The 25456-nt window shown below is 45.1% G+C and overlaps 1 long non-coding RNA gene across 2 annotated transcripts; it reads right to left on the bottom strand.

Moving 5' to 3' along the window:
• Window positions 1-3367: 3367 nt before the first annotated feature.
• On the bottom strand, window positions 3368-3856 carry LOC147572136 (uncharacterized). Of its 2 annotated transcripts, none has more exons than XR_015246689.1 (2): window positions 3696-3856; window positions 3368-3462 (listed from the first exon to the last, which is right to left on the bottom strand). It is a non-coding gene; the product is annotated as an uncharacterized LOC147572136 (long non-coding RNA). The 2 variants fall into 2 exon arrangements; XR_015246690.1 differs by lacking the exon at window positions 3696-3856 and adding an exon at window positions 3562-3660.
• Between the last annotated feature and the right edge of the window lie 21600 nt (window positions 3857-25456).

Below are 25456 nucleotides of genomic sequence, written 5' to 3'. Positions count from 1 at the left end.
TCTACTCACGGCTTCAGGATGGGTTGAAAGTGAAGCTACATATGGGTGCCTGGGTGGCTCAGTCGGTTCAGCATCCACATTAGGCCCAGGTCATGATCTCACAGTTTGTGAGTTCAAGCCCTGTACCAGGCTCTCTGCTGTCAGCTCAGAGCCTGATTCAGATCCTCTGTCCCCCTCTCTCTCTGGCCCACCCCTGCTCATGCTCGCTTTTTCTCTCTCTCAAAAATTAAAAACAAAATTAAAAAAAACAAACAGTGAAAGTAGATCTAAGAGAGTAAGGTCAGTGTGCATGAGTCAGCTGGGATCCCAAGGCCCCATTGAGAGATTCAGAGGTGACAGCTCCCTAGTGGACCAGCACTCTGTACTTGAAGAAGTTGTTGGGGGGACTCAGGTAAGAGTTTGGGGCTCTATCCTCACTGTGAGGAGGAGTGAAGCGAACCCAGAACACAGGGGGCTAATCATGATTGTGATCTTCCGCCCAAAATTAATACGAAAGCTTGACAAAGCCTGCCAGCTCTTAACACCCAAGTGGATTTTTCTGTGAAATCCATCCATCTCTCCACCGTACCATTCACATTAGCCTATTACATGGAGTCTTTGGTGTTCCTCCTTTTCCTACACACATTACTCACACCAGGAAATGAAGTGAGTGGAGAGTTCAAGGGCACTTTTGACTGGAACCAGATGAATCGTTGCAGTTGCCGGGGAAGCCTTTGAAGACAACAATACTTGATATGTCAAATATCTGAAGTCAATTTGAGCCAAAGTCATTTAGAAGGTAAATCCAAGAAAGCTAAGGGCATAAGAGGGACACTTGGCTTGTAAAAGTAGCCCCAGTGTGTTATGTGCTCATGAACTTTTGAAAAGAGAAAGTGTTTTATATCTTAATTAGCCTATAAGAATGATAATCTTAAATGCTAGCTTTCAAATGACAGGATTCAGTATGAAGACATTTAGAGTCCCTAAACATCTATGCATAAACCATTAAACTAGGGTTTTTATAACATCCTTGTAACAAAATAGAACATGCTTTCCTAAAGCTATTCGTCTAACTTCTTTACAACTCTCTCCCAGTCTAATATGTCTTTTTTTCCCAGACTTCCAGTGTAAAACATATGTCAAATATTGAGTAGGACATGTGGGTTTTTTGTTTTTTTTTTTTTTTTCAAAATGTCAAATGTTTGCTGTAATAATTTTAAGGAGAAAAAGAAATTAACGAGCAGGACAATGTGCTACTGGGTTGTTTTGCTTGTTTGTTTTCATAAAGACCACGGACATGACATGTTTGGCGTTTATACAACGTGCTATCGTTTTTGCATCAAGGAAATGTAGATTGAATGGGAATCTTTCTAAGTTGCATTTTGCTTCAGACGCTGAGTTTGGTAAAGGTCATTGCCTGAATCTGAATTTATGATTTTTCCAATGTTGTTCAACAGAATAATCACACTGAAAAGCTTTATAACGAAAATTTGTGCACATTGTCGGTATTTGCGTTCCCACACTGTGTTTTGTGATGAAATAAGTGAAAAGGAAAATCAAAGTGCAAATACCTCCAAAGTCCACAAGGAAATCACTGTGTCCTCACACTTCAACACTTTCATGGTGAGAAACTTAGGTAGGGGTTAACATATTTGAGGCTTTTAAAAAGTAATTTTAGAGATCTATGATTTTGGTGGGGGGGGGCATTATCCAAAAAGTACTACTTTTATACACATAATTTCCTTCTAGATTTTTAGACTGTTGAACAGCCGGAGTTCATTGCTCTGCGCTGCCCTCTGCTGGTGATTGCCTGTAAATGGCTTCAGGAAACAATCCGGTACTTGCTGGGGGTTTCACCAGCCCACATTGCTACCCGATATCATAGCTACATTGCTCAACAAGCTGTTTCTTACATGATGATGAACACAGCTGTATTTTAATTTAAAAATGTTTAAATATATAATTAAGTAAAAGCTTTTTTAAAGTTTAGAATCTGAATTTAATTTTTATTTCATGCTGGAGACAAAGCTTTCCCCAGAGAGTAATAACTTATACCAACACAAGGTAATGACACTATTTCATCTAAAAAGTTTGGTTGTAAAATCAGTAAGGAAAACAATATGTTACCTTGAACTTACTTAGCCTGGGATGACTTTATAAGGAATGCTATAATTTTTAAATCAGCTGCACAAACGTGGTTTACGTGGCTTATAGGAGAATAGCTTTTTTTGCACTACTCACTCAAAGTTGATCTAAAAGGAACCGTTGCCGTTAATTTGACAACAATGTATCTGAAACAGTGCGAAAGATCAAGGCCCCAAGTTGTATGCAACAAGTGCGTCCTACCAATTGTTAGAAAACCAGAAGCCCTCCCTCCATTGCAATGCTCACTCTAACACAACTTCTATTCCGTTATAACTGTTTCATTTTACACACAATCACGAACGTGAAACTGACAGAGTCCTGGGAACTAATAGCTTGATTTCCGAGCCCGCTGGAAAGACAGTCTTATTGTAGTGCTAACGTTATGTGTATATAACCTACCAGCAAATAAATGAGCTCTGCTTTGCTCTGAAAACTCATCCAGAATCCCAAATTCTACATAGTGACCAATCCAATTCATACTATTGAACTTCATTCCAAGTACTCATTCGAAAGTTCTAAATGATGTGCACTTTTAGTGACCTAAAGTAGCTGGGGACTTTAAAAAAAAAAAAAACAACAACAACAACAACTGATATTGCTCAAGGGAAAAGCCATAAAGTTTGAGTCGTCAGTGCCTGTGTTCCAGAAAAGAGACACGCGGCACGCATATGTCGCAGGTCTCCTATAGCGACAAACAAACAGCTCCAGCATTGAACATGTCTTCGTATTTGATGCTTATTATATGTAAGCAACAGATGTACTTCTCATCTGAGCACCATAAAAGTGATTTTTTAAGAATCCTAAATAGAAAATGAGTCAGTCCCAGTGCAAATATAAACCTAAAAGAAATTCCATACTGTACAAGTAACATTTGCTCTATTGAACACATTGAGGTTTCAACAGAAGTGCCTCCCAAACGCAATAATCTGTCTTCCCCCCACACCCCCCCCCCCCCGCACTCGTTCTCCATGGCTCTTCAGCTGGCATTAGAAACAACCCCTGGTGACCACCCATTGTCACAGTGGACCCAGGGCTACCAGATCCATGCCTGAAGGGGGGAGGGGCAAAAAGGTGGGCCCTCCTCATGCCCCCCACCCCCACATCCACCCTGCATCAGTGGTACTCACTTTTCTCCCAAAGTTCAACCCAATGTGACGTCATGAAATAACTCGAATCTACTTTGTACAATCTTTTTTTTTTTTTTTTTCCTTACCTTAACCTGGCGAGTCTCTACAGATGTGTAGGAAGTTATCTTTTCCGGGATATATTCCAAAATGCTCTTATGCTATTTCTCTTAGGATTTCTCCACACTGCCCCATTCACAAACGTTATTGCTTTCTAAAGGAGAAAAAGAGAATGCGCGCATGAAAATGATCGTACAAAAAGCATTGATTTCTAATCAAATCTAAACAAATGCCAAACCAACGTGGCTAGCACCTTCCAAAGCTCTAGGAGGCATGGGTTTTTATGCAGCATGTAGAAATCTGCTCTCTTCATGTGGCTTGGTTAGAAGCTACGTTCTCCAGGATGTAAAATATTCACAGTTATCTCGGCAATTTTTTTCTCCTTACCTCTAGTATGCCAGGGAGGTCACATTCTGTTAAAAACATCCTGCCCTTCTCCCCACAAAAAGGTTCCATAGAATCAGAATGCAGAAACGCAGCAACTTGCTAACTTTGCTCTGTGTTATTTACCAACCGCACAAAGAAAATGCTGTCTATTCAGAACTCATTTCAAAACTCTTTTCACTGAGAGTGAGCGAACAAGCGGGCTCATGTCCCGAGCTACAGTCACATCCCCAGCGGCCGGCGCTGGCCGCGGGGCCAGCGCCGCGTGGCACGGCCCCCCCACTTCCTACAAGGGTCTGTTGTGCACCGTGGGCGCGGGCCACACAGGGGGGTCGGAGGAAAGAAAGTTGCGGCGGGGGGGGGGGTGTGCTTTCTCACCCCAAGTTACTTTGCTTGTCTGCCCCAAATTTGTCAGGGGGCTGCCCTTTCTCCCCAGGCCCCCTGACCCTGACACCGAGGTTGCCAATCTAGACTCTGAGCCGACAGCCGGGGTTTGAGGCCTGACCTCATTACTGAGTTGCTCTGGCAACTCCTGTAGGCGAGTCGTCTAAGCCGCTTGCGATTCACTTTCTTTTTTGTTTTCTGATCATGGTGATCCTACCTATCTCACTAGGTGTGAGGCGTAAGAGGAATCATTCGGGCAGAGTGGAAGCTGCAGGTGCGTTCTCAGTCCAACCGAGGCTCCAGTGCTCGGACCGCAAGGTGAAACCTCCCCGCAGGCCCACGGCCAGGCAGATGTGCACAGGACAGTCCAGGGGCCTGATTCCGCAGGATCAAGAATGTTGAAAAACGTTTTCGAGAATGAAAGGGGAGTTAGGGAGAGACCTCGTCCGCACTACACTGGAGTCCTCATCGCCATTTGGGGGCCTACGGGTGGGGGATGTTGCCCTCCAACGCCAAGTCCAGGTGGAGAGGGGGGTTCGGGGCAAGTCCCTGCAGCTGGGGGAGAGGAGCTGGCTGGACCCCAGAAGGCTCCAGCTGACTGCGCATGGGGCGGGGGTTCTGTCCCACAGTCTGTCTGGGAAGTCAGAGATGTTGCCACACAGACAGTGTTGGGGGCGGACCTGGGGCACACAGGTGACTGCAGCAAGGGACGGGGAGGGGGTTGCTGGGGGTGGCAGTGAGTGAGAGTTCTCTGGCCCTCCGAAGGAGGAGGAGACCTGGTCAGGGAGAGGCTGGAGGGGGACAACGGGACAGCCAGGGCTGGGGAAGGGGTGTTGAGGGACCACTGAAAGGACGTGGGGTGCATTGCCCCTCTGTCCCACAGCAGGGATCAAGGGACCTCCGAGAATAAGAAGGCTTGCTGCTGACAACTTCCAAAGACTCAATGCTCTAGAAAGAAAGTCCACCCAAAAAGGGTTTGCCAGGGCAAAAAAACAGGACGCCGGGCAGCCAGCCAGGTAGAAAGGGGCTCAGGCTCTTACCCCTCCTTCCTGCACACCCTCTGCCCCCCCCCACCCCCACCAGTGAAGTGGGGGCGGGACTCTGCAGCCCGACTGCAGGCAGGATGAGGTGTAACTAGGCCAAGGTCAACGTCTGCCTATTGCTCGGACCAGACATTCTAAGTGCTGAAGTAAGCCTGCTTCTGTGACCCAAACGGAGCAGGGGATCTTTTGCATCATCAGAAAATGAGCCAGGGTGGCGGTGGGGAACGGGGGTACCACCAGAGTCAAGGACACTGGCCCCAGCGAAGACAGTTTGTAAGAACAATGCGGGGAAATCTAGCTTGTATTTTGGTTTTGTCAAGAATAGTGCTTTTTCAACATTATCAATTACTTAAGTGGCACACGATGAACTCCTTTGCTAGACTAGAAGCTCCAGAAGACAGGGACCTTGTATCTCATGTTCCTTGATGCTTCCTTCCCCTGAGTCTATTGTAGAACCTGGCCCATGGCCGCCGACTAGCTATCCTACCAGTTTTGAGCTGGTTGTTTTATTTTAAGCCATTCCCGTCCATCATGTTCTTCCTAGAAAAATCTAGACGAATATATTTTCTCACAACGGTCTTGATCACCTCTAAGACTACTAAACTATTTTGTGCGTTTTGCGCTTTCAACACATGCCACTTCTCCTTTGCCCCGTCTCTTCCAGGGACCCTTATACATCTTTAACACATATAAAAGACGCAAGTTGAGGTTTCTGTGAGTCTTAGTTTTTAGCAATTACAAGAAGCCCGATCAAAGAACACCTTAACAACATGCCCGCGAAGCTCAAGGCACATCAGAAAACCCACCAGCTTTTTCTCTTGTGAGCTTCTCTTTGGGAATCGACATCAATTCCTTCTTCCAGAAAACAAAACAAAGAAAATGACGACACCAACCCTGTGTGTGACCTTCCTGTTCCTTCTACCCTCCCCCCCACTCCACATGTCGATGAATCGTTAGGACGCGCCTTGCTAGCTACCTCTCCTTTCTGGGTGGCAGCGAAGTTCAAGTATTTTGAATGGCACAGAAGCAATTCCTCTTTGGCCAAAAGAGAAACTCAGGGGAAGAAAAAAAAAAAAAAAATCAAAGGCAAGCTTACTTGTGAGCTTTCCCAAATTGAGCAAGTTTGGGTACAGCATATGTAGTCTCGGTTTTGGAAACCACAATATGCCATTCATCCCTAACTAGATGACGGGACAGAAATGTTGTCGCTGAACCAACCAAGGGAAATATGCTTGCTGCTTACCCAAAACAAACTTGCAAAATCCAACTTCTATTGCTTCAAATTTTCAGATGGGAAGATTTTCCCGGATATCAATTTGACCTCTTTTTTTTTTTTTCTTTTCAATTAAAGTGAAGAAGGTATTCTCGGGGCACATTTGGAAACATGGGGTTCTTACCTTATGAGATACGGATCCTGAACAGCAACAGTTGTTGCTTAAGAAAATTCAGGAACAGCTAAGGCAAAATCCCTTCCTCAAGATGAGAATGGGGGTGTATCTTGGAGACGGAGTGAGCGTTGTCAAAGCTATTGGCATGAAAACACACATCACTGGGGCCAATGAGACACTAATAATTCATTTCCTTTGGTAGTGAAAGCCTTTCGTCCAGTTCATTAAGGAATCCTCCTGGTACACTTTACTTTCCTGGGTCGAAATGGAGAGTTTTTTTCATTCAGGAGGTACCTTCGAGGCCCAGGATCAGATAAGCTTGACAGAGAAAGCTGAGGGACTTCCATTTGCATTCCACACCCAAGGATGGGGCCTTTGGAAGAAACACGGATGGGGGCCTTCTTCTTGAAGACGACCCCCCTCCCCCAAGTCTGCGTGTTCTTAACACTTCCCTGTCTCTCGCCTCGCCGAGAAAAAGTCCAAAATAAGGAGACCTATGTGCCAGTCCAAATACAAATCCCAATCAGGTGTCCGTCCACTCTCTCTCCACTTCCCAAGCACATCAACGAAGCATTCTGTCTGCAAGCACGTACTGTTTGGGGCTGGTGTGCTTTGGGGAAGTTGAACTTGCAATAATCCATCCATAGACAATAAAGACTTGCTCATCAGTCAATGAAAAGCTATTACTCGGAGCAGAACAGGAGCATTCCAGCAAGATGGCAGAGTATAGACATCGATCCACAAAATGTGCTGTGAGAATTTGAATTCCTGGCTGCTTCAAAGTGTTTATTAATGAATAAAACTGCCATTTTACTAAGTACTCTTTTTTTTTTTTTTTTTTAAACTAGCCTTAAAACAGTCATATAGTTGTGTGCTATTCAGAAATAACTTCTGCTTAGAGTTTGGGGGTTGTTCCTTTTCTTCTCTTCTTTTCTGGAATACCAGGTTTATTTGAATCAGAGACTTGGACAATAAAGGTTGGCCCAACGTTTATCTTCAAATTGGGGCTCCTGGACGAGCACTATGACAAGGTGATGACCTAATCATTATTGGCAAGGACATCGTTTTGTCAAAAGGACTGCACCCTAGCAAAATAGGTAATGATTACTTATGCCCGGATTCCATAGCTTTAATTATCAGCTTTCTGAAGATGCCTTTTGGAGTCTGCAGGCAGCACTGGCAAAGATGAAAGGAAACAGAAAACGTTTTCCTGGCAACTTGCAAAGTACAACTAGCACCCCGATATCCACGGTGCGGCAAAATGCGCAGCCCGGGGTCGGTCAAGCGGGATCACAGCTTTGGGAACGGGTGCGGGAAGCCAGCGAGGCCACGGTGGCCACGTGCGTCCCACACTATGTACGAACCCGGGACGGAGGAGCCCACGTGTTCCCGATGCTTTCTCCTTTAACCGTGTGCCAATTTTTTTTTTTTTTTTTTTTTTTATTCTTTGAGAAACCAGTGGGTGGGCACAGATGGGAAGTGGGAAGCTGCAAAATGGAAGAAGACGGATCGGGGCGGAACGCGGAGCCGGCCCCCCTCCGGGCGCGGCCTCACCACGCAGATGGCCTGCGCTCTGCCCGGCACGGCCGCCTCCGCCGCGCCCCCTGGCGGCTGCCAGCGCAGGGGCCTGAGGCCCTGCCACCCCCCACCCCCGGGGCCTACTTGTGACCAACCCTCCCGCCACCGCATCACGCACGTAGCCTACGGGGCGCTCCACGCACACAGCAAACGTTTTTTAAAAGCACAACAGGTTAAATACAGTAACTGTAGCTGCTCTACAGTGTCATGAAAGTCTTGATGTGGCATCCGTTTTATATGCACAATTTGATGCCATTAATTTAAAAAAAAAAAAAAAAAAAGGGTGGGGGACGCCCGGGTGGCTCAGTCATTAAACAACCAACTTCGGCCCAGGTCAAGATCTCACGGTTTGCGGGTTCGAGCCCTGCGGAGGGCTCCGTGCTGACAGCTCAGAGCCTGGAGCCTGCTTCGGATTCTGCGCCTCCCTCTCGCTCTGCCCCTCCCCCACTCATGCCCTATCAAAAATGAATAAACGTTAGGGGCGCCTGGGTGGCGCAGTCGGTTAAGCGTCCGACTTCAGCCAGGTCACGATCTCGCGGTCCGTGAGTTCGAGCCCCGCGTCGGGCTCTGGGCTGATGGCTCAGAGCCTGGAGCCTGTTTCCGATTCTGTGTCTCCCTCTCTCTCTGCCCCTCCCCCGTTCATGCTCTGTCTCTCTCTGTCCCAAAAATAAATAAACGTTGAAAAAAAAATTTTTTTAATAAAAAAAAAAAAATGAATAAACGTTAAAAAATATTTAAAAAAAAAAAAGTCCTCCTCACTTCCTACCTTCATATGAAATCCCAACTCGGCTTGGGGAAGGGGGGGGTCACCTCAGCGCATCCAGAAAACAAAAATGCAGCCGCCCCCTAACGAATTCGCAGCAAGTGCCATGACCGTGGGCAAGTTGGGGCGGCCGGAGTTGGGTGGCTGGGAGGGCGAACACCGGGCTCAGGCGAGGCCTTCTGACCCCACGACTCCCCAGGCTTTCCAGCTGCTTCAGCTTCCAACGCCGACAGGGGGCGCCACGCATTGAGGCGCTCGCGCTCTTCGAGGTCGGCGGCGTCAAAGAAACGTTTCTATTGGCCCTTGCCGGTAAGTGTGCTTTTTGCTGATTGGAGGAAGGCACGTTGGGGGGTGGAGCCGGGTTAGGAGGGTCGTGGCGGAACCCTGCCTTGTGGTCTGACCCTGGGAACTTTTCTCGCGCCCCTTTGTGGGATCGGCCTGGTTCGGATGCTCTCCCAAAGTCAGGCTCACGCCCCTCGCCGCAAGGGGGGAAACAAGGCAAGATCGGGGTGCGGGGGGGTTACCTGGACTGAAGACCAAGCCCCAGGGAGACGCTCCCCAGGCTTACTTCCGTCCTGTCTTCGCCCTTGCTCGAGCCAGGCCGATGGGGTGCCGCTGGGCACGTCCACACGGACCCACGTGAAAACCGTCGGCCGACCCCGGACTCAGGACCGGGACCGGGACCGCGGAAATAAAAACATCGAGCCCCGGGGACCGCCTGAGAAGACTTTCGGAGTGAAGGCCCGCCCCACCGTGGCAGTTTTTAAGTGTCCAGGGGGGCGGATCCTTCCCTCAAGCCTGACCTGTGACCTCTTCCCGCAAACACACGAAAGCCAAGTTGCTGCGCTAAGAGAGGCGCCGGACGGTGCAGGGTCGGAGCCCGACGCTGGAGCCTGATGGCTGGCTTCAAACCCAGCTCCGCAGGTACTATCCACGTGACCTTGAGCAAGGCACGCGCCTGCCTCGTGCCTCGGTTTCCCCACGTGATTAAAACCCCACTCTTCACTTAGGGTTGTCATGGGGCCTGGGTTAATTTGTGTGAGGTGTGCAGAATAGGGCCTGTTACATGATAAATGCTGTCTACGCGTTTGTTCGTGTCACTAACACAAAGGTGAAGTGATGTGGACACACCCAGCACACGCATCCTCGCTGTCATCCTGAAGCCTCCCTAAATCACACCCAAAGGGCCCTTAAGCTCTAGAACTCAGCTTGCAAACTTCTGCTCTATGAATTCAAAGACGAGGCTTATTCAGGATCCTCCTAGAACAGCCCAGAATGAAATATCGATTTCAGGTTTAGCATTAAAAACGTAGGAAAGTTGACATAACGGCCCTCCCAGGGCTACTCAAAACTGGTGCTGAGTCAGAGGCAGCCTAGCTATTAATGGCTGGGTTTCGTGGAGCATTAATCAACCAATCAATCAATAAACCCAAGATTTACCTAGCATACGCTATGTGCCGGGCAACGCGCGGGTCCTGGTAACACACTGGTGAAAAGACAAAGTCCCCCCTCATGGAGCTGGCAGTCTAGCGGCCAAGACAGACATAGAATCGTGTGTTGGGGTGACCTTTTGGAAAAGGGGAGTATAAAACTCTATGGAGCAAATAGCGGATGGATTCTACACGGTTCCACACGAACTGGAGAAGGCTGTCCGAGAGAAATGAATGACGTTTAATCTAAGATGACTTAGCATTAGCTAGGTAATGGGGTTCTTTCTTGACCAAGGAATGGCGTGCAAAAAAGGCCCAGTGGAGACAAGGAGCCCAGGGAAGAAGGTGACAGTCTGGGGGGGGGGGGGGGGGAGAATTGGGGGGGGGGGTACAGCTGTACAGGTGGCAGTGACAGAAAGGGCACAGCCCCAGCACCGAAGCCTGACGGCCTTCACCTGGGCTGCAGCAGCTCTGTGGCCCCCTGATCGCTGGGTCCGGGTTGCCTCAGCTCTACATGTATTCCATGTTCTTGTAAATATTCCCTTTAAGGTTAGAAAAAATAGCCTCAGGGCACCTGCGTGGCTCAGTAGATGGAGCGTCCAACTCTTGGTTTCGGCTCAGGTCGCGATCCCAGGGTTGTGGGATCGAGCCCTGCATGGGGCTCCTTGCTGAGTGGGAAGACTGCTTGGAATTCTCCCCCTTCCTCCCTCCCTCTCTCTCTTTCTCCCTCTGCCCCTCTCTCCCACTTGCACACACACTCTTTGTCTCTAAAAAAAAGCTTCCTGAAATATTTCCAGGGAGGATTAAAAGCATGTGATTCATGAGTAACAAAGGGTCACAGATTTTAACCTGTGTATAAGTGCTGAGAAACCTGAGATGTCTTCCACCTGCCCTATCATGGCACTCTGCTTTAGAAAAGTGAATTTCTGCATTTTATTTCCAAAGAAGAGCCCCCGGTCAGTCTAGTACACCAGTTTCGCTTAACCAAAAAAATCATTAAAATTTCCCAAAATTGCGGAGATCTTTTTTCTTTTTTTTGTAACATCTCTTGTAAATGAAAAAAAAATTAAGACAAATTCAGTCATTCTGGGTGATGAAGATTTCCCTTCCAGATCTTAAAAACATGACAAACATATATAAAGCTAATATTTAATAATTTGAGTTAGATTGAACTAATAAGGTAGCATTGATAGACAAGATTTTATACTTTCGTTTGTCCTTGTTTCACTTATTCGTTGCAAGCTCAAATAATTTACTTTGCCTCGGAAAGTAAATAGATCAGACCTTGGTTAAAAGCTGTGCACCTGCCACGAGTTAATGGGAAGAACTTCACTACCAGCTCAGAGGGACAGTTCTGGGCCCTTTGCCACTGACTAGCCAGGTGACTGGAGTCAGTTGAGTGATATGGATGACTTTGACAGACCCTCTCTCAACTAAACTGGAAAATTACACACACACACACACACACACACACACACACACACTAAAAACAAGCAAGCCCTAACAATTAGCTTTGATTCAGCACAAAAAGCCTTCACTGGCTACAGGCCACGTGCCCACGACCGTCCTGCCCTCTCACCAACACTGCCCTCTACCTACCCTCGCTCTCTACACGGCAGTAGGACTTGCCCACCTTCCCACCTCCATTCCCCACCAACACTTCAAATCTGTGAATAAAAATGAATTTAGGGGCGCCTGGGTGGCTTAAGCGTCCAACTCTTGATTGTGGCTCAGGTCACGATCTCACGGTTGGGGAGTTTGAGCCCTGCATTGGGGACCTGCATGACAGTGCAGAGCCTGCTTGGGATTCTCTCTCACTCCCTCTCTCTCTCTCTCTCTCTGCCCCTCCCCCACTTGCTCTCTCTCTCTCAAAAATAAATAAAACTTAAAAAAAAAACAAAGAAAAGTGAATTTATGTATTAAGAGCAATCAACTCATTAGCCTTATTCCCTCCTACCCCAGGCAGTTGGTATTTGGCTGATGTCTACTCATGTGCTTTTTCCGTCATCATCACTGCAGAGGGAAAGATGGGGGAAGAAGAAATAAGAAGGAGGTCTTCGTGGAGCCACGAGTTCTGGAACACACTCTGGATCGACACGGGTGCTCAGCCACAGGACACTTGGGAAAGGCATCACCAATGGCAAGTGCCAATGAATCCTCCTGAATCCTCCTCTGGTAGAAAACATGGCTTCCCACCGCTGAGCCTCTGTGACCCAGGACTACTTTCAATAGAGAGGAATCCATTGGGGATGAACGGAACACAACCACAGTCCTCTTGCCAAAAATGTAGAGGAAGGACTTTAGGAACTAGTGAAATTATTTTACTCATCATAAAAAGGATGAGATGTTTTTTAAAGAACTGTTTTAATGACAGGTTTAACATTTTTATCTGGATCACAAACACACATGCACCTGCACACTTCAATACATTCATAAAAACCGAAGAGCAATACAAAGCCTTGAATAAAGCAGCAGCTGGCATTCATTTTTTTCACTATTCTTCTCTCAAAAAACATAGTCTCAATTATTTATAAATAATAATGCATGTTATTCACCTTCCTACCAGAAAATTAAGAGAATTAACTAAAATACACGATTTATAAAGCCATTCTTGAATAGAAAATAAGACAAGCACCCATATTTATGGAAAATAGAACCTTTAAAAATAGAGCAGGGTACAGACATTTCTCATTTGAAAGAACATGCTAAAATCTCATAATATCAACATAAAATTGTAGCCTTTGAAGAGAAGTTTCACATCTGACTTATCCTTTTAAGCCCATAGAGCCTAGCAACATTGCCTGGTAGATATTGGTTAAATAAATGAATAAATCACCCCCAAAAAAGCCCCACCCACAAATAGTGGAGGCCATTTAAGCACTGGAATCAGGAACCGAAGAAAGCAGAGTTAGGTAAATTTTACAAAATAATTCCAGGGGCGCCTGGGTAGCTCAGTCAGTTAAACGTCTGCCTTCGGCTCAGGTCATGATCTCACAGTTCGTGAGTTCAAGCCCCATGTTGGGCTCTGTGATGACAGCTCAGAGCCTGGAGCCTGCTCCGGATTCTGTGTCTTCCTCTCTCTCCGCCCCTCCCTGACTTGGGCTCTGTCTCTCTGTCTCTCCAAAATAAATAAATGTAAAAAAATAAATAATTTTTTAAAAATTCTAGTAATCCTCCAATGCCGCGGGTATAAAAGCCTCTGAAGTTTCCCTGTGTAAAATGTAGGCTCTTCCTCACGTGTCCAACTCCTAGTAGAGTTTGGTTCAGGAAGTTCAGTCCTGAGCCCAGGAATCTGCAATTTAACAAAAGTCCCAAAGGATTCGGAGCATAAGCTGAGGAATGCCACCTGATGGGTGTTCAACGGTCCCTCTGCGGTCTGATAGTCCTGGGACCAGATGGCCTGGGGACGGTTCCCAGGCTGCCACCCCCTGACTTAACACCACAGGGTAAGCCCCTTCACCTCTGTATACTGCAATTTCAATACCTGCAAGCTGGCTGTGATTATAGTACCTGATCATTAAATAGCTAGTTAGTGCAAAGTCCTTACCACAGTGCAGGCATAGGTATTAAGCTATCCTGTAACCACTATGGGCAAGTGTTGCACTTTGTTTACTTATCATGTTTTAGAAACAAAATATTTCAGGGGCTCCTGGCTGGCTCAGTGGGTAGAGCGTCCCACTCTTGATTTCCACTCAGGTCACGATCCCAGGGTGGTGGGGTCGAGCCTCTCATCGGGCTCTGCACTGGGCAAGGAGCCTGCTTGGGATTCTCTCTCTCTCCTTCTGCCCCTCTTCGCTGCTCCTACTTTCTCTTTCTAAAATATAAATAAATAAATAAATAAATAATTTAAAAACAGAATATTTCATATGGCTGTGCTATGGGCTTAATTGGGCCCTGCCAGTTATAGGTTGAAGTTCTAACCACCCCCACATCTCATAATATGACTGTATTTGGAGATGGGGTCTTTAAAGAGGGAATTAAGTTAAAATGAGTCATTCAGGTGGGCCCTCATCCAATATGACTGATGTCCTTATAAAAAGAGAAAATTTGAACACAGATACGCACAGAGGAGATTCTGCCCCAGCGTGCCCTTGGACTCCCAATACGTCAGCTCTCCCTGGGTCTGCAGCCTGCCAGCCTGCCCAGATTCCCGACTTACCAGCCCTCTCAAATCCCCAAAACCAATTCCTTAAAATCAACCAACCAATGTCAATCTCTCTCTCCCTCCTCCCTCCCCTTCCTCTCCTCCTCCCCTCCCCCTCCTTCTCTCTCTCTCCCTCTCTCTTTCCCCATACACACATCCTATTGATTCTGTTTCTCTACAGAACCTCAATACAGCCCACAAAGATCATAAAAATGGCACTTTGTTGTACTAATTCTTTTCAAGAGTCACTACACTCCAAAAAGTCTCTAGGGAGTGGAGAGTGGGAGCAGGAGGCAGCCCAGGGCTTCAAGGAGGACGTGGTGAGCATAGGATTGCATCTACCCAACATAAGCCAATTCCTAATTCTGCACAGCATTTTACTTATTTTGTTATTTTATTTTATTTTTATTTTACTTCATTTTTGATTCTGCACAGAATTTTATTTATTTTATTATTTTATTTCATTTTATTTTTATTTTACTCCATTTTTGGTTCTGCACAGCATTTTATTTATTTTATTATTTTATTTCATTTTATTTTTATTTTACTCCATTTTTGGTTCTGCACAGCATTTTATTTATTTTATTATTTTATTTTATTTTATTTTTATTTTACTCCATTTTTGGTTCTGCACAGCATTTTATTTATTTTATTATTTTATTTCATTTTATTTTTATTTTACTCCATTTTTGGTTCTGCACAGCATTTTATTTATTATTTTATTTTTATTTTACTTCATTTTTGGTTCTGCACAGCATTTTATTTATTTTATTATTTTATTTCATTTTATTTTTATTTTACTCCATTTTTGGTTCTGCACAGCATTTTATTTATTTTATTATTTTATTTCATTTTATTTTTATTTTACTCCATTTTTGGTTCTGCACAGCATTTTATTTATTTTATTATTTTATTTCATTTTATTTTTATTTTACTCCATTTTTGGTTCTGCACAGCATTTTATTTATTTTATTATTTTATTTTATTTTATTTTTATTTTACTCCATTTTTGGTTCTGCACAGCATTTTATTTATTATTTTATTTTTATTTTACTTCATTTTTGGTTCTGCACAGCATTTTATTTATTTTATTATTTTATTTCATTTTATTTTTATTTTACTCCATTTTTGGTTCTGCACAGCATTTTATTTATTTTATTATTTTATTTCATTTTATTTTTATTTTACTCCATTTTTGGTTCTGCACAGCATTTTATTTATTTTATTATTTTATTTCATTTTTATTTTACTTCATTTTTGATTCTGCACAGCATTTTATTTATTTTATTATTTTATTTTATTTTATTTTACTTCATTTTTGATTCTGCACAGGATTTTATTTATTTTATTATTTTATTTTATTTTATTTTACTTCATTTCTGATTCTGCACAGCATTTTATTTATTTTATTATTTTATTTTATTTTTATTTTTATTTTACTCCATTTTTGATTCTGCACAGCATTTTATTTATTATTTTATTTTTATTTTACTCCATTTTTGATTCTGCACAGGATTTTATTTATTTTATTTAATTTATTTTGTTTTTATTTTACTTCATTTTATTTTATTTTATTTTACTTCATTTTTGATTCTGCACAGGATTTGATTGCACAGCACAGTCCTTAGCCCTCTGCCCCCCATTTCCTTGTGGGATCCATTGCCAGACAACCCTCTGAATGTGCTCATCTCCTGTGCCTGAAGAGCAAGCTGTGTTCCCCTGAGTTGGTGCCGCAACAGGCCTGCGAGGAACAGGCTGGACACCGCCTTCCCTCTCCTCCACAGAGCCTGGCACCCTGGGCCACCTCCAGCAGGTGCCGGGGAGTTTCCGAAAGGGGACTTGAAGACCTCCAGCCCCAACCCCCCCATGACTCACTCCCACCCACAGACCCACCCCAGCCACAAAAGCCAACGGTCACAGACTTGGAGAATTGTCACTTGTACTCGAGAAACCCTCTTCTTTCATTTTTAAAGCAGTGGACCCAGTGTATGAGTCACTCGTTGGACCTAGAAGCAACCTGAGCCAGCACGTCTGCTCTGGGGTTGTTTGGGGAAGTCTTTCCAGCTTTGAGAAGCTTCCCTGGGGGGGCAGATATCCCTTTGCTTCTCAGCTTGCCCATCCTGAACTAAGGAGCATGTCCCCACCTCCAAAATAAATGCTATGGACAAAGCTATTTGAACGCAGAAAGTATACAAAAAGATTGTAAATGTGCTCTTTGAGACAGTAATTGTGGTGTCGTAATACATTGAGTACAATAATCGTGGCCTGTTCATCTACACATCTCCAGCACCTAGCTCGTAGGAAGTGAGTACTCTGGAGAGGTGTGAGAGGTGGAAGAATAAGGGAAGGAAAGGGACTTGCCTGGAAATTATTACACACCGTACCAGGCCATGAGCAAGTTGTGGGGGGTTTCCATCGGTTGGAGTCTGGGGACTTCGGGGCCTCCCTCTTTCCACGGTGCATTACTAGGTGAATTGCCTACATCCTTTTATTTAATAACACAACATCTATTAGGAGATCTGTGCTTTATAAAAACTTTTCTAAGGTGACCATAATCGTATAGAATGAACATTTACCTCAAATCATAATAAAAATAAACATCTCCAAATCTCTTGCTGTAGCAGTCAAGCAAATCCCAAGTATCAGTGAGTTAACTTTATTTTTTAGTAATATATTTTTTTCGGGATTGAAGAACATATTTCAGAAGATCTGTTACTATATTTTAAAAAGAAGAGTGATGTGTATCACTAGAGGGAGACACAGTTTGCCAAAAAACCGCTATCGGGCAAAAATGAACATTTTCCAGTTTTTAGGAATAAAGCAAGAAATAAACCACTGCATAGAGTTACATATTCCTATCCTTTTGTGCATTTAACAAGTTCATACCTAGAATTGCTGAGCCAGGAGCTTAATTTTTCCTTTCTCAATTAATATTGAAATTGTGAGTAAAAAGGCAGATATGGAATTGGTACATTTTAGCAAAATACTAATATTCCAGTGTCATGAAGTTGAAGTTGAATTTTTCAGCTATCCTAGGAGTAGTCATCCTACGAGTAAAAAATACTATTCAAAGATTCTATCCATGTGCATAAGCATCTGGCTCTGTGAACAGCTGCTTTTCCAACTAAAACTGAATTAAGCTAAATCTTTCTTCCAGTAAAAGATGTCAAGGCTGTATTCTGTGTTCACATCACAATGTAAAAGGGAAGGTCTGACACTGACATCTTGCTGTGGAAGTAAAATGTCAGATTTCCAGTTCTTAATCAAAAGAACAACAAACGGTGTACTTTTTTCTTTCTTTCTTTCTGGCGATGTGCGCAAAATGTACGTGCGGGTTTATGTTTAAGTCACAGTTCAGCAAAAATAAAGAAAATGTGCTTATGCTGCTGGCAGCTGGATTTATTTTGTTTTGTCTTTTACATGCACAGAGCTTAATTTGTTTACATTTCCTACCTGGCCCCTGCAGACCTTTGGGTTTTTAATGCCTATTATAAAAGTTTATGGTCTGGAGCATTTCAGACTCTGTGAGCAAAGTTAACTTGCAAAGGGCAAAAAGTTTTCGTTAAGAAGTGATAACGATCTGGGGCGCCTGGGTGGCTCAGACTTCGGCTCAGGTCGCGAGGTCACAGTTGGCGAGTTCGAGTTCTGCATGGGGCTCATTGCTCTCAGTGCAGAGCCTATTTTGCATCCTCTGTGTCCCTCTCTCTGCCCCTCCCTGCTTGCTCTCTCTCTCTCTCTCTCTCTGAAAAATAAATAAAACATTAAAAACAAACAAATGAAAAAAGACATGGTAACAATCTGAAGCCCACAATGTACTTGAACAACTGGTCATAATGGTCAACTTAAGAAAAAAATACACCTAGGGGCGCCTGGGTGGCGCAGTCGGTTAAGCGTCCGACTTCAGCCAGGTCACGATCTCGCGGTCCGGGAGTTCGAGCCCCGCGTCGGGCTCTGGGCTGATGGCTCAGAGCCTGGAGCCTGTTTCCGATTCTGTGTCTCCCTCTCTCTCTGCCCCTCCCCTGTTCATGCTCTGTCTCTCTCTGTCCCAAAAATAAATAAACGTTGAAAAAAAAAAAAGAAAGAAAAAAATACACCTAACACTCACAAGGATGGCCTCCCTTCCTGCCAGTCCGACTCTGTGACTCAGCTCCTGGCCTTTCGCATCGCATCTTGTGCGTTTTCCCACCCTCCTTAAACCAGGTCTGTCCCCTCTCTCCTCTTCACTGCCTTATCTGTATTGAATGAAATACAATATTTTTATCTTAGTATTTGTTTTACTCACTGAATACCGCATCATATTCCTTGTTCATTTTTAAATACTATTGATTTAATATGTCTCATATAAAAACTACACTGAGTTCCTTTTAGGGATGTCCCATCAATTGATTTCTGTCCTTTGTAACTCACGACTAGTCCCCTCCATGCCTTCCCCTCCAAACCCCTCTGCTCATGCCTGACATTTAGCTTTTCTGTTACTAGTTGCTGCCCTCACTTTTCCTCCGGGCCACTGTGTTTCCGGAGAAATCCTGGAGACAAGTCCAAGGGGGAGGCACAATTGTTCCCTGTCACAGCCACTCCCTGGAGGGAATGTCATTGAGTACCTTGGGACCCTACGGGGAAGAACTGATGGGGGAAAGTGCCGCCGCCTACCTGCCAGCCCCAGAGAAACGCCACCTGTAGCTGGGGAAGGTGACAATGCAGGCTGCGCGCCCCGCGATGGGGCCACACTGTTGGTGCCCTACGACACAGACATGTCCTGCACCAGGTGCTCCTGGCTCTCAAGCAGCGGCCTGTCTTCACGGGTATGGAGAATACAGGCCCCTACGTCCCTCCCAGCACCGCGCCCGGCTCTCAGGATGGTCAGCATCACCGGCAGACGGCTGGTCTTCCCAAAAGCGGTCATGACAAAGTCAGATTTGCCACAGCGCCATTTGTGCAAGAATAATAACAATACCTTTATTGGCATTGGCGGCAGAGAAGGGGCAAAGAAATAAAAAGTGCCCGTGGCACGAATCAGCGCATAGGCTGAGCTCTGACTCTTGCCTCCTCGGGCACCTGTTTCACAGCTAGCCACGCGGCCTGCTCCTAGGGCCTCACCCTCCCAGCCATGACCCCCCCCTGTGGATCCTCCTGCGGGTTGTCTGTTTGCACCTTACAGCTGACCCTGTGAGACCAGTCTCCATCAGCACTACTGGAAACAGTGTTGTGGAAGGCTTGGCTAAAAAAGCAAGCACAATCTATCGAGTAGGTGTTTGAAAAACCCTGCAGACAAGAAAACTTGAGCAGAGCGTCACAATCAATTCATTTGTAAAAACAAGGGCAGCCCTATATTGAAGCTTACCCCTTCTCCTGAACTCCCTTGAACAACCCGTGGGGTCAGGGGTGCGGACCCCCAACAACCATAGTGCACCGGGAAATCTGCAGAAAACTAATAGCCCATTGCGGATCAGAAGCCTTACTGACAACATAAACAGCTGATTAACACATATTTTGTTACATGTTACACGTATCATATACTCCATTCTTACAATAATGTAAGCTAGAGAAAGGAAAATGTTATTCAGGACATCATAAGGAAGAGAAAATACATTCACAGAACTATACCGTATTTACTGGAAAAAAAAAACCCACGAATAAAGGGACCCATGCAGTTCAAACCCCTTAATGTTCGAGGGTCAACGATACTTCGGACAGGGCAAGAGGAGAGAGGACTTTGGAATTTATAACACATCCCTCTATGGTGACTTCCCATCTTCCCTGGGAAATATTCCAAATTAGATATCAAAGCCAGCTGTTTCACTCCAGATGTTTTTGGAGATCGCCAACGTACACTTAGTCTGAGAGTTAAGCTGCACGCAGGGATTTAAAAAAACATAAAATAGCTCTTTTATGATGCATTTAAATTAATTTCTTTTAGCATTTAGGATAAAAGTAAGAACAGATGGTGAAGACTTAGTTTAAAGTGAGAGCCATTAAAATAATCTTCACCGGAAAGTGAGTTTTTTCCATAAAGGGAATTCGACCACCATAGAGTTTAGGCAAAGTTTTAAAATGACCCCCATAATACGAGAATCTGTATCACTGCAATTATATCCTATATACTGAACATCCGTAAAAGAAATAATTCAGGATTTCCAGAGTACGTTGGAATACTAAAAATGGTGGGATGCCAACAAGAGAGTAGCAGAAAAAAATACTGCTACCATTGCAGATTATCTTCTTCAAAATTTTACTCCAACGTTATAACTGTTCAAAGTTTTAGATCTCCAGGAAACAGTCATCATGTATACGTAATCTGTAGATGGCTTATGTTCATAAGTAGAACAGTATTATATATTTTTAATAATGTTGTTTGCGACTTCGAGGTTTGGAAGTCTATAGTTGCTTTCTTTACACAGCATTTTAACAGAGGAATGCAACCAATCTGCATAGTTTCCATTGATAAAGTGATTTCTACCTCCAAAGACACTGTAACAATTTCTTAGAAATCCACACACAAAGAATCTTTGTATGTATTGTGTGTGTACATCTCAGAGCACATCTGTACATTTGCTATATATTTACTATGTTTATTCCTATAATCACACACACACACACACACACACACACACACACACAGTGTCTTGCTAAATGATATAGCCCTGCAGCTGTGGAACTCCAAACGCTGAGTCAGTCATTTTTGGCTAACAGATTCCGACAATAGCTATAATCTTATTGATAACTCCCACTGAGGAAATGATTGTTAGTGATGGTAATGGAGCCAGAGTTTGATGAAAGGGGTTGGTGTTGGCCCAGTAATAATAGCTGAGGCATAAAGTTTAAACCTCTTGATTGCGTAGCTGACCCCAATTACATCTCAAGACAGATAACACCCTTTACTCAAACACCTGGTACCAAATGTGGCCACTTCAAACTTCTCCCTCATGGGAGCCTGTAATCATGGCGAATTTCTTTCTTTCTTTTTTTTTCTAACAATGGACGTTAATTGCTAACCTTGTATCTCATACGCTGGACCTTGCTGAAGTCGAGCAAATTATTGTTTTAATGCTTTAGTTTATTGGGCGTGATTTTTAAAAGCACTGCCCTTAACTAATGCTTTGTAAAAAAAAAAAAAAAAAAAATTAAATGATGCCACAAGCCAAGGTGGAGATTATGCACATAATGAATAGTTCATGCAAAATGCGGGGCACTCTCCAATGACACGTGAATATTCTCGTTACATCAAAATAAAGTCATGACTGTGTTTATTTCAGAAATGAGAAAATCTCTCAAAACATGAGGAATTGCTACTTGGCACTGATACAGAGCATCTAAATACTACAAGGTGACTTGGCACTAAAGTGTAGAAAAACATTTGTAATTCACGATCCTGGAAGGAAAGACCTCAAGTCTCAAGTTTTATTTTATGTAAACAACAAAGATCTGGGATCGAGCTCTGGGGTCAGACTGGTGGAGGTTGGACTCAGCGAGGTTACTTGGGGCATGTTACTCAGCTTTCCCCCACCTCGGTTTTCTCATCTAGAAACACCTGTTTCAAATAAAGTCATAAGTGTAAGGAAATTAGCACTATATCTGGCCTATAGGAACATTCAATTTGTAGTTCTGTTGTTAGGATTATGGGAGAAGAAATGGCCTCAGTGATGGCTATGCAATTCTTTTGTTTTTTAAGTGTATTTATTTATTTTGAGAAAGAAAGAGAGCAAGAACAAGGGAGGGGGAGAGAGAGAGGAAGAGAGAGAGAATCCCAAGCAGGCTCCACACCGTCAGGTCAGAGCCTGACGTAGGGACAGACCCACAAAGCATGAGATTATGACCTGAGCTGAAACTCAAGAGCCAGATGCTTAGCAGACTGAGCCGCCCAGGCGCCCCAGCTATGCAATTCTTCACTGAAGAAAGCACATTATTCACCTTTAATAAAGTGCTGGGACAAACTTTGAAAGATCTGCTATATTTATGTTTGATGCTTCCTTGTTTACTTACTAATTATTTATCAATCAGAAATCTTCTTTATACCAGACCCCAGACTAAGCACGTATTTCTGTCCTCAATGCTTATAACCTAAATCCTTTTTTAAGACAAGAAACTCAGGGCTCTGAACTGAATGTCCATGTCTCCCCCAAATTCATATGTTGAAGCCCAGCATATGTGACTACATTTGGAGTTGGAGCCTTTGAAAAGTGACTAGTATTAGTCATCCCGCAGGACGGGCTGAAGGCTCTTCTAAAAAGAGAAGACCAGAGCCCTCTCTCTCTCTGCCTTGTGATGGTGCAACAGGAAGCTGGCCAAGGTGACAGGCCTGCCCCTTCAAGCTGTGGGAGTGACCCTGCCATTCCAGTGGCTCTGGAAGACAAGGTGTTAAGGTCTCATGGGATTCGCCTTCCTAAGTTTTCAACTGGCTTGGGACCCATCAATCTTTTCTTCCTTCCGGTTTCTGCCTTTTAAAATAGGAATGTCTCCCCTCCTTCTGTCGCACCATTGCATTTTGGAAGCACATGACATAGTTCAGAGCTGGAGAGGAATTTTGCCACAGGATGAATCGTACCCAAAGTCTCTTCCATATCTGATTTAGATGCTATTTAGATGAGACTCTGGAATTCAGAGCTGATCCTGGAACAAGTTAGGACTCTTGGCATTGTTGGGGTGGAATGAACTTATTTTGCATGTGAGAAAGACACGAATTCTTGGGGGCCAAAGGCAGAATGCTAGGAACTAAATTTCTGTGTCCCTCCCAAAATTCAAATGTTGAAAACTTAATCTTCTATGTGACGGTATTTGGAGTGGACCCTGCGGGAAATAATTAGGATTATGTTATGTCATAATGGGATTGACACCCTTATAAAAAGAGAGACAGGAAACCTCTCTCGCTCTCTCCCTCTCTCTCCCTGCCTCCCCACTCTTCTCTTTCCTTCCCTCCTTTTCTCCCTCCCTCTTCTCTCCCTTCACAAACCAAGGGAAGAAGGTATGAAGAGATGATAAGAATGTGCTGCCTGGAGGAGCCCCGCCCCCAGACACTGAACCTGCCCGTACCTTGACCGTGGACTTCTTAGCTTCCAATGCTGTGGAAAATAAAGCTTTGTTGCTTAAGCCAGCCGGTCAATGTGTTTTGTTACAGCAGCCCAGCTGACGAAGGCACTCGGATCACAGCACTGTGAATTGGAAGCTCAGGAAGATGGCAGCTGGGGGTGTCATGGGGCTGGGCATACAGGGGAAGAGTGACTTCGGGAGCGGGGGCATTCAAAGGCATCTGGGCTGCCACCTGGATACTGAGCAGGAGCCAGTCATGGGAACATCTGGGGAAGGCCCTGCAGCCCAGGGGAGAGCCAGGGAAACCTGCAGCAGAGACACGCTGGTGTGTTTGTCACCGGGGGGAAGGCCAGCAGGCTCTGAGAGCAACGGCGCGATGAGACACAGGCCGGGCAGGGTCGGGTCACGGAGGACTTCGCAGGCTGGTTAAGGGCTTTGGATTTTATGCTGCTGGCATTAGAAGACATCGGGGACGTTGGGGCAGGGCAATGTGAGGGATACGGAGGTTTACTTTTTCAAAAGATCACTGACAGCCGGGTGCAGAATGGACTCGGGAGTTTAAGCAAAGCGGGGGCGGGACCAGGGAGGTCGCTGTTGAGTGTGGTGGCTGTCACAGATTCCCAAGTGGGGGGGGGGGGGGCAGGGGTGCCCCTCACCGACAAGCAATTTGCCCACACCAGCTGGCTGCCCTACTGGGTGTGAGCTCAATTCTGAGGCTCAGCCCTACAAGGCTACCACGGCCTGCCCCACCCTGCGGATGCGAATTGCACGTCCCGCTGTCACCTGGACCTCTCACCGGCAGGCCAGAGATCGGGGGTTCCCCCGACCCCTTCCTTGGGGTTTGGTAAATTTTGGTAAACTGCTAGAGCGGCTCGCAGAACTTGGGGAAACAGTTTGCTTATTAGATTGCCAGTTTATTACAAAAGGATATAATTCAGCAACGGCCAGATGGGAGAGATGCACAGGATACAGGAAGGGGCACAGACATTCCGTGCCCTCCCCAGGGGCACCGCCCACCCAGCACCGCCCCGTGGTCACCACCCCTGAAGCTCTCCACACGCCACCCTTTTGGGGTTTTGTGGCGGCTTCATTCCATAGGCATGACCGACTAAGTCCTTGAGCAGCAGCGGATTCATCCTCTAGCCCCCTCCCCACGGGTCAGGGGGAGGGACTGAAAGTCCCCACCCTGTAACCCCTCGTGGGTTCGTGGGTTCGCCTAGCAACAGCTCCCCTCCCCAAGTTAGGGGATTTCCAAACTCACCTCATTAAAGTCAACGCAGTTGTGGTCAAAGGCGGCTTGTTACTAGTTTAATAGGAAGACCCCCATTTCGTCTTTATGGCTCGGAAACATTTTCAGGAAAGGAGGCTGAGGGAACAAATATCATAACACAAGATGCTCCTGTTGCTGTCACTGCTGTCTTCACTCAGGAGATTCCAAGTGTTTGGGGAGATCTTTGCCAGGAAGGGGGACCAAGACCAAATACATATTTCTTACTATAAATCATCACAGCCAGTGGCCCTCAAAGCAAGCCCCCGTCAGCCCGGCCCGGAACCTGTTGGTAGAAATGCAACCTTTCAGGCCCCACCCTAGACCTCCTGAGTCTGAAATCATTGAGTACAGAAATGTATGGCTTACCAAGCCTTTCAGGTGATTCTCACGCAGGTCAAGTATGAGGGCCTCTGGTCAAGGGCCGAGACTGGGTGCACATTGGAATCACCTTAGGTAGCCTTTTAAAATAACCAGTGCTGGAACTCAACTTCAGACAGATTAAGTCAGGAGAGAGAGGGAGAGATCGAGAGAGAGAGAGAGAGAGAAAGAAAGAAAGAAAGAAAGAAAGAAAGAAAGAAAGAAAGAAAAAGAGAGGGGGGAGGGAGAGGAAGAAGGAGGGCAGGGGAAGAGAGGGGAGGGAAGGAAAGGAAAGGGAAGTAGGGAGAGGAAAGGAGGAAGAGGAAAGAAAGAAAGAAAGAAAGAAAGAAAGAAAGAAAGAAAGAAAGAAAGAGAAAGAAAGA

Source organism: Puma concolor, chromosome F2 (genome assembly GCF_028749965.1).
Source record: "Puma concolor isolate L17-30 chromosome F2, mPumCon1.1.hap2, whole genome shotgun sequence".
Taxonomy (NCBI): Eukaryota; Metazoa; Chordata; class Mammalia; order Carnivora; family Felidae; genus Puma; species Puma concolor.
Note: the sequence above shows the minus strand (reverse complement) of the source record. Positions and strands in the feature narration are given on the sequence as shown.